Source organism: Bison bison, unplaced genomic scaffold (genome assembly GCF_000754665.1).
Source record: "Bison bison bison isolate TAMUID 2011002044 unplaced genomic scaffold, Bison_UMD1.0 scf7180017864063, whole genome shotgun sequence".
In the NCBI taxonomy this organism is placed as follows: Eukaryota; Metazoa; Chordata; class Mammalia; order Artiodactyla; family Bovidae; genus Bison; species Bison bison.
In genome coordinates, this window is record NW_011494635.1 from 1,413,566 (window position 1) to 1,423,237 (window position 9,672).

The following is a 9,672-nucleotide window of genomic DNA, read 5'->3' on the forward strand; positions in this document are numbered from 1 at the left end:
GGTGGGGTGGGGAAGAGCTTTGTTGTGGGTGCGCTGTGCCCTCTTGGAGGGAGGGAGGCATCCAGCCCTTTGCCTGCACTTAGCCTGGTAGCCTTTTCTGAAGAATATTGATCAAAAGTGCTAACCTCTGCTATTGTAACAGCAGAATGCAGTCCGCGAGTATTTACGGAAAAAAGCTTTTCTTCACCAGACTATTTTCTGAAGTCAGAAAGATCCTTTCAGAAGCTCTAATAGCAAACCCCTGCCCACTTCACGCCCGCCTGAGAGCCACACTCCAATTTTCAGGCCCCCAGGACCCCGTGTTGATCTGGAAGCTGGAGAGCATGACCTATTTATAGAAAAGATGCTCTGTCCAACCCGACACGCGTCTTGCTGGAGGGTGAGGTGGGATATGTAAGTGGAAGACTGAAATTATACTAAGACACACAGGGAACCGTATTCTTGTCCCCGAGAGAATTTATTCATTTATTCTTCATTTCTTAAGTTAGTGTTTTAGGCAGAATTTGGGAGACTTCCCTGGTGGTTCAGTGGTTAGTCTGTGCTTCCACTGCAGGAGGTGCTTGTTTGATCCCTGGTCAAGTAACTAAGATCCTACAGCCTCCACAGCATAGCTAAAAATAAATAAAAATTTTAAAATGTTTAAAGAGAATTTTGATCACATAATGTCATCTGATATTTGTGATAGCAATATGTTTGCTTGAATGAATCTAGTCAGTGTTTTTCATGTCTGACATGGTCCAGAAGGGAGGTTACTAAGAATTCCTATATATATATATATATATTTTTTTTTTTTTGGCTGTGCTGCATGGCTTGTGGGATCTTAGTTCCCCAGCCATAGATCAAATCCACACCCTTGGCAGTGAAAGTGTGAGGTCCTAACCACTGAGAATTCCTAATTTCTCCTTTGTTCTATAAGGAGAAGAATTCTTAGGGGGGAGGTTGAAAAAAACAGATGATGGGCTCCCACCACACCTACTGGTAAGAATCTAGGTGGTGGGGGGCTGGGTAGGACTCAGAATCTTATGAAGGCTCCCTAACAAATAAAATCACCCAGCTCCCTCTTATGAGGAATCAAGCATTAAAGGTGAAGTATACCTTCAAAGTGAGCTCCTGCTAATAGTCAAAAGCAAAAGTCAAAAAAAAAAAAAAAAAAAAAAAAAAAAAAAAAAGCCAAAAGGATTCAGGCTCTACTTGGTTCCCAGGACAGCAGCTCCCCATGGAGGTCACTAAATGTCTTGTAAGTAACAGGGACTCGGCAAATATTTGCAGATGGACGAATGGATGCTTTTTGCAAACCTTGATTGTCTAATGTCCTGGAAGTTCCCTGCTGTCCAGGGTATGGAAGTAGCCCAGGATGCTGGTAGGGGCCACCTGGCCAGGTTGTCTGAATGTGACGGTTGATGGCTGGAGTCCTGAGGTGAGGCCACAGGTGGGCTTCAGCTGCACCACAGGGGGTATCATTACACCCTATCTATCACTTCTTCACAAGACAAAGCCTCCAAGCTGGACCCTTGCTCATTAGGGTCAGGGGCTCCAGACCCCTGGAAGAGTGACTGGTACAGAGGGCTGCTCTGGAGAGATGGGCTCCAAAGCCAGGGCTCACTGTGGGCCTTGATGCAGAAGGGAGGAGCAGGGGGGCATTGGGACATAGGAGAGCGATGACGCTTGATCTTGGCTTCCAGGTTATGAACCAAGAAGTCATTTTTTTACACAACACATCAGCAAACCTCCCTGTATCCATCCTGGCTACTATTTTGGATACTTATTAAGATTTTGGTTTAAAAACATGCTTTTGAACAACTTCATCTGATAAAAATGTAAACCATCTTTTGTTAGATGCCAGGATAAACTTTATTTTCCTTTCAACTATAATGAAAACACGAGGAACATATGGCATGTGAGTGCTGTGTTTCTACTTTATTGAGTCGTCACAGTAAATCAGAATTAAGGAGGGAGGGCAAACTGGGGAGTCAGGAAGTGGCCATTGCTGAGCCGTGTGCTCCTTGGGGGCAGGGCGCCCCTCACCGAGGGGCACTGTGCCAGCCAAGTGGCTCACAGGCACGGTCTACACCAACGTAGGCACAAACCAGGTATGGAGCATCAGGAACATTAAATAACGTGAGACAGCAAAAGAGAAATCAAATGACACCTTATAACTTAATTTACCATATTTATCAAATTCTATCATTTACATGGACTAAATATTGTAGACCTGGAAAACCCAAGAAAACATTCACTTAACGTGTATGTCATACATAGGTACTGAGTGCAATGAAGACATGGTTGTTTCCTGTGGAATTTTCCACTGGGTGTGGACATTCCCCTTCAGTCGCTATAAGGGTTACACAGTTACATCTAAGACGTCACAGTCATCGTAAAAGCACCCCTCCCACCTGCAGATATGACAGTAGATAAAGTGTGGGTGGTCACTCCCAAGGAAGGTCAGGAACATGTGACCTGCACTGTCTAAGGATCCGAAGGATCTCGTGGTAAGGATGAGGGTCCCACCAGCCAGCCTCTCTCAGAGTCAAGGCTGAAGCCCCCTTCCTTCCCTGTGGCAGCTGGGAAGCCCTTTCCTTAACCACAGGAAGACACCGTGACAGTCCCTTCTTCACGCTACAAGTCCTCACTGCTGACTAATTAAGGTTTTACTACTTAAAATGTCATCATTTTGTGGAATTACTATTTTTTTTTTTTAAGTACAAACACCTACTCAGTGAGACTAGGGATCACCATCTTTGCTTCAGATGGAAATCAATGTGCAGAGAGGTGGGCGGAAGACCTGGGCCTGCCTGGAAGCCCTCGAGTCTTCTCCATTTGGGGCCAGCAAGGGCCACTTGTGTTTACAGATGGCTGACCTACTTAGTAATGTCATGAGTCAGCACGGTGACTCAGGTGGGTGCCCACCAGATAAGTGACCCTTGGAAATTTTGCTGAAAGGCATTTATTACAGAAGCTCAATATTTGCTTTTCTAAGTGAAAAAAAAGAAAAAAACTTGATCATTTCAATTTTCCACCCCAAATAACAAAAGTGATTCAAGTGCACGTGATTGCAAGCAAAAAACCTGGTCACTAGAGTCCCTGTGTTTCTAAACCAAAGCTGTTACTGAGAAGAGCCATCACACTGCTAGCTGTCCTCTGGGGTCGTAGGGTGGTCAGAATCTTTTGGGATTATAGGAAAGTCTATGTATTTGCTACCTACAACCACCTTTCCCACTCCGGGTCAGGAGGGCTGGAATCATGGGGCAGGAGTCCAGGGAGGTGGGCTTCAATATGACTCCTGAAACCAAGTTTAAGAATTCTGATACAGGGGTTGTCTGGAGCCTGAAGGTGACATGGTCTCCCAGAAGCTAGAGCTTATGTGGGACTCAGGAGCACGTGATGTCCCGCCTGTAGGATCGAGGAACCCACAAGGAGCAGAACCTGACTCTGGGGCCATGTGGGCCAAACCACACCGAGCAGAAACCCAAAGTCACTCAAAGCTGGGGTTGGGGGGCGGTGGGGGAAGTGCCCGGGAGGACAAGAGTTGTGACATTTGCTGATACAACAGAGAAGGCGGTCACTTCCGGTCACCCTTGACGTTGCTATCAAGCCTGCATTCGGTGGACAAACCATTGACAGACCAGCCGGGAGAGCTGCTTCTGTTGGGACGAACTGGGTTCTCTCAGGTCCCAGCAGTGCTTGAGCCGCCCCTGCCTGTGGGCCTGGCCTCAAGTCCTACCCGCCATTCTCCGTAAAGCAGAGAAACAAGCTCCCTGGAGAATCAGAAGTCCCCTCTTTCTAACAGGAAAGCCCTTCTGAATCCCATCTCACAGTCTCCAGGGTCTGCCTGCTCCCCCTGCCATTGTTAGGCACCAGCCCACTGGGCGGTGGGTGGTCAGGGAAGATGGTGACTCTGCTGGGCAAGGGGCTCGGAGGGCCCAGCTGGAAGGTGGGCAAGGGGTAGGCTGGGGGCACCCGCGGGTGGGTGCAGGAGTGGAGAAGCGACGGCAGGCTGGGCGGGAAGCACCTGCATGGAGAACTTTCTGGGCCCTTAGCTGGTGGCTCCCCTGTTCCAGGCTCAGGGCTCACTCTGGAGATGGTCCGAGGGCCTTGGTGACTAGCAGAGGGCCAGCCCCCAACACCCCAACCCCAGCAAGGGCACCTGGAAAGCACAAATGGAAAGTGGGGCTGTCCTTCTTCCCTTTCTGAAGAAAAAAAAAAAAGACACAAGAGGCCCCTCTTGGGCAGCCAAATGGATACAAAGTAGGGATCACACCCTTCGCTCGAGTTCAGTCCCCCTAAAGCTCTGTGTGTCGGGAAAAGTGTGGAAGGCCCCTCCCAGCAGGAGGCAGGGGTGCCTACCACAGGGTGAGGCCAGGAAGGAGCTTTTGCAGGGACAGGACTCTGTGTTTCTAGAATCACCCGAGCACCCTGAGATAGGAGCTTCACCATCATCATGTAGAGGGCCTCCAGCAAGGATAGGGTCAGGGTCAGGGTCAGGAACGCTCTCCCTGGTTAGCGGGCATTGGGGACCAGGTGGAAAACACAGCAACGGAGGCACAACTTCTACCGGGCTCGAGGCCCAGGGGAAAGCCAATTTCCATGATGATGAAATTTTGGGCTAGCCGTGAATCCTAACAGAAGGAGAAGCAAAACCAATGCAGGAAGCCCTCCTCCAAGAGCGGGACAGGGAAACATCGGACAGTTTACAAAGCAAAGGAGACTCCTGGGGGACAGAGCCAGCTGCCCCCCACCCTCCCGGGGAGCCCGGAACCTCCTCCTGTTCCCTCTGCTGGGGGAGCCCCACCGGCGGGTGCGTCTCTGGTTGTTGGCGACTTTTCTTCTTTCACAGTCCAAGGTTCCTGAGATGCTACCTCCTAGTTTGAGAGTCTGATCCGCAGCATTTTGGTGGGATTCCTCCTCAAGTTCAGAAGCCCGTGAGCACGGAGACTTGCCGAGGACACAGGCAGAGCAGCGAGGTTCCCGGAGTCTGGGTTTGGGGGTTCGAATGGGGAAGTGGGGGAGTCTCCTCCATCTCCTCCTCCCCAAGAGGCACCATAGAGGGGAGCTCAGCCCGGCAGCCAGGACCCTGGAAGGAAGCAGAGGGAGGCCCTTGTGGGCACAGGGTGGAGGGGGAGGATGTGTCATGTCCCCAGGAAGAGGGCTGGACCCCTGCCTGGTCCCACATGTGTGCAGGGACGTTTGCTGGATGAACCCACAGACCTCCCAGCCTTTACTCTAGACCTTCCTGCAGCGCAAAAGGAGCTGTGAATCTTTTTGAAATTTATTGGGCCTTACATCCAATCCTCAAGTAAAGAAGGAAGAGAAAAGGCACCATTAACACTGTGGGTGTGGGGCAAGGGCGACAGAGCAGAGCTGCCCCAGAATCAGTGAAAGAACAAGACAAAAAGTCAGGGGCGGCTTGTGGCTCCATCGAGTTATTATTTACATTGATTTACATGTTGATACTTTACACCAGGCTTACAGCTCGATTATTCCCCAAGGGGTCTGAGACGGGAGGTCAGGACTAATTGAACGAGTCCAGAAGTGCCTACAGCTGTTGGGTCCCAGAGAGAAAAAGGAACGAAGCTGAAGCCTGCGCACGCCCCATCCCCAGGGCTGCTCCAGGAACCCAGGCGCCCGCTGCTGCAACACACGGCCGTTGTTGCTGAGGTGGGTCCCCCTGGGCCCAGCTTCGAGGGAGGACCATTTCATCACCCTTCTAATAACCTATTTTTAAACCCTGCTGGGTTTCGCCCCAGCTTCCTCAAAAGCAGGCTCTCTAGCCTTCTCCCAGCATGCTTCACTTCCGGGCTTTGGCCTGACATTTCTCTCATCACCGGCCTTTGAAATTAATTTACGTAAGTGGCCTTATTCACAGACAGCATCTCCTTTCATTTTGGGACCTGACCTTCTTGTTTCTAGGGAAAGCCTCTGGAATCAACACCTGTGAACACGCTTGGACCCAAGGAGACTGCCTACCCCAGGCTTGTTCCCCAAATGGCTCCTTAAGATGTCCCAAGCCTGGCCTCTTCTGTCGCCTCCTTCCAGGCCCAGGAAGGTCGGGCAGAGAGAGTTGTGAGTCTCTCTTCTGCTGTTTTTGTCTTTGAAAACAGGCTGATTTTTGGTAAAAGCAGCATAGCTATACTGTCATCCAAGGTGGAGATGGCACTGGTTACGGACATCACCCCAGGCCCCTGGAGGACGTCGGCGTGTGGTTCATCAGGGCGGGCAGCAGGGAGAACACCCCTGACTCAATCCCAGATACGATTCCAGCTTGAACACCTTCACTTTAAATTGTATAAAATTTCACATCATTAATTAGGAACCAGGGCTTCCCTCATAGCCCAGTCGGTAAAGAATCTGTCTGCAATGCAAGAGACCCAGGTTCGATCCCTGGGTTGGGAAGATCCCCCTGGAGAAGAAAATGGCAACCCACTCCAGTATTCTTGCCTGGAGAATCCCCATGGACAGAGAAGCCTGGTGGGTTACAGTCCATGGGGTCACGGGAGTTGGACACACCTTAGTGACTAAACCACCACCAACTAGGAACCAACCCCACCCACACTGATTTCAGATCCATTGGGAGAGGGAAGCATGGGGGAAAAAAAAGCAAGTAAAAATGCAGGAGATAAAGTGATGCTCAAAGATGTGATATCAGGTGTGAGTATTGCTGGATCAGAAGGGAAATATTTACTCCCCTACTCCAGCCAGGAAGGCCCAGGGGGCTGGCCCTCACAGTCCTGCACTGCAGCATGGCAGGTGGGTAGGGCAATGCCAACTTGGACCAGCGTGAAACTCTCAGTGCAAAGTGGCCTTCAGGCATCTCAGGGCAGTGACCCCACCACTGGCGCCCCAGCAAGGTCATGCCAGAGCAGGAGACCGCACCACAAGTCCCCTGCATACCTCCAGTCCCCACCTTGCCTTTGGCATGTCCCTGGCCTGTGCTGGCTCCCACTGTGCCCCCCATGACTGATGGGGAGGTGGCCACCATGGACAGAGCAGGCTGGCCACAAAGGGGGGTGATCCCTTTCCTGGCTGCTGACAGCCGCTGCCTCCACCTGGCCTTTCCTCGTGCTAGAAGCCAGTGTTAAAAGGACACTGGAGCCCCACTTGGCCACCTTAGGAGATACAGGGTCACAGCAAAAAAAAAAAAAAAAAGGCTTTTGTGTGAATCCCCACGACTAGGGAAGAGTGTATACTGTTCTGCCTGGCCGACATGGGCTTTGTGGCTCGTGTCACCTTGGGGGCTGGTACCAGTGAGCCCAGGTTGGGACAATTCTGTGGCTGGGGGTCAAGAAAAAGCAGCTGGGTTGGAGGGTCAGCTCCCTGTGCTGTGGGCCTGCCGGGGGGAGGAGGGCAGCGCATGGGATAAACCCAAAAATCCAGACCCTCACCTCCCTGTTCACATAGATCCAGAAGGGAGGGTGTCTGTTCCCCCGGCTCCATTGGGTGATGTGGTTGATAAATGACAGCTCGCTCCCTGATCCGCCTGTCTGAATCCTCATCACCCTCAGGTTCCTGGTCACCCTCAGCATCGGGTCTCCCTTCCACCCATGACTCCACGAGGAGGTACAGCCTGGGCCACCCCGAGAGGCTCTGCTGCGAGGTGTCCGCTGTCCATCAGGGTACTGGGCAGGGTCCAGGCCCCAGACCCAGGCCGAAAGAGGCCCACAGAGGTCACACCTGCCGTGGCCAGCCTGCCCTCTGGGTCCTAAACCACAGCGATGCCAGGGTTCCCTGCCCTCTGCGCCCCGCAGCTTTTGTCTGCTCTTCCTTTCCCAGCTGTCCCATTCAGCAGCCCCAGGACGACCTGCCCTCCCCAGCCCAGGCCCCCAAGGCCCCATTAAGGCCAGCGGTCAAAGGCCGGCCCGAACGTGCTGCATCTTATCGGCCCATCTCAAGACCCCCACTCCTCCAGGCTTGGCAACAAAAAAAAGGGGGCGGCCCCGGGCCTACTGGCTCCCTGAGGCCCCCCTGCACACAAAAGGGCGGGTGACAAAGACATTTTCTGGGATGGCAGGTGTTGGTGTCGGATTCCACCCGGAGCACGGGGAGCTGGAGAAAGGCTGGGGTGGGTTTCCTGGGCAGGCGGGCAGTGCAGACACGCAGGACAGAGCCCTTCAGGGCTGAGGGGGAGGCGGCAGGAACCCCTAGCCCCGGAGGGAGGCAAGTCAGTGAGTGAACTCTCCCCCACTCCCCTAAGAGCAGGGCGCTGGGCAACTCCACTGACGTGTCAGTTCAAACACTTGTTCTTTGAACTTACCTTGTTCAAACACTGCAGTGAGACCTTGATGCATTTTAATCTGAAGGGAAAGAACATAAAATGGAGTGAATACAGGCCCTGCACACGCACAGCCCAACTCGATAATGAACACGGTGCTAAAAACACATCTGTTCCTGGGCTGCCTGCGTGTTCCTGCAGCTTCCGAGATCATCACCAACTGAAAATTCACCTGAAATTCCACTTGGCAGGACAAAATTCTGGCTGTCGTCACCTGTACAGGTGTGAAACGAAGGCGACATTAGCTTTCCCAGGACGTGTGACAGTTGCTGTGGGAGCCCTGCAGACGCTGGGAGCTCTGACCCAGCGCGTGCGGGTCGGCCTTTGACTGCTGGCCTTAATGGGGCCTTGGGGGGGTCTCAGTGTCCCGTTCCTGCTGCACGAGGGTTCCTAATGTTTTTTCTTAGGTATAGTCAAAGCTAAGAGTTTTCACGACAAGCATTTGGAATTCTCTGGAGGCCCTGAAAAAATAACTGATACCCACTAACTGTATAAGTTCACACATCTCTAAGTTTCATTTTACAGGTTTTTGAGGGGCACGCAGTGTGCTAATGTGGTACGGGCGTCACCTTCTATGTCACGTTTGCCAGGGAGGAAGAGTGAGGTGTACTGTGCAGAGGGCAGCTTCAAAGGGGACCCTTCAGAGGCAAAACTGGACACTCACTCACAGAGCAGCAGGACCCCAGCAGTACTGTCGGACCGAGAGACGCTCTGAGCTCCACCGCACGGACGGTTTTTCTCAACCACTCACTCCTCCACGGCCGTCCTATTTCCCACGTGGTTTGCCACATTGCAAATGCAACGACTTCTTTCTGAGTCAGGCGACAGCTCCTCACCCCGACCCCCACAACACTCCTAGTTCAGTGTCACTAGACCACCATCACTGTGCCGACTAAGGTCTGTCTAGTCTGAGCTATGGTTTTTCTAGTAGTCACGTGCAGATGTAAGAGTTGGACCATCAGATCAGATCAGATCAGTCGCTTAGTCGTGTCCGACTCTTTGCGACCCCATGAATCGCAGCACGCCAGGCCTCCCTGTCCATCACCAACTCCCGGAGTTCACTCAGACTCACGTCCATCGAGTCAGTGATGCCATCCAGCCATCTCATCCTCTGTTGTCCCCTTCTCCTCCTGCCCCCAATCCCTCCCAGCATCAGAGTCTTTTCCAATGAGTCAACTCTTCCCATGAGGTGGCCAAAGTACTGGAGTTTCAGCTTTAGCATCATTCCTTCCAAAGAAATCCCAGGGCTGATCTCCTTCAGAATGGACTGGTTGGATCTCCTTGCAGTCCAAGGGACTCTCAAGAGTCTTCTCCAACACCACAGTTCAAAAGCATCAATTCTTCGGCGCTCAGCCTTCTTCACAGTCCAACTCTCACATCCATACATGACCACAGGAAAAACCCTG

The 9,672-nt window shown here is 52.2% G+C and overlaps 1 protein-coding gene across 1 annotated transcript in view; it reads right to left on the minus strand.

Moving 5' to 3' along the window:
- Positions 1-1,896: 1,896 nt before the first annotated feature.
- The window catches only part of RALGAPA2 (Ral GTPase activating protein, alpha subunit 2 (catalytic)), a 283,032-nt gene continuing 275,256 nt past the window's right edge, over positions 1,897-9,672 (minus strand). The window contains exons 41-42 of the mRNA XM_010836602.1: positions 8,249-8,288; positions 1,897-5,094 (exon numbers count right to left, since the gene is read on the minus strand). The gene's annotated coding sequence lies outside the window, so the exon portion shown is untranslated. The remainder of the gene's footprint in view (positions 5,095-8,248; positions 8,289-9,672) is intronic.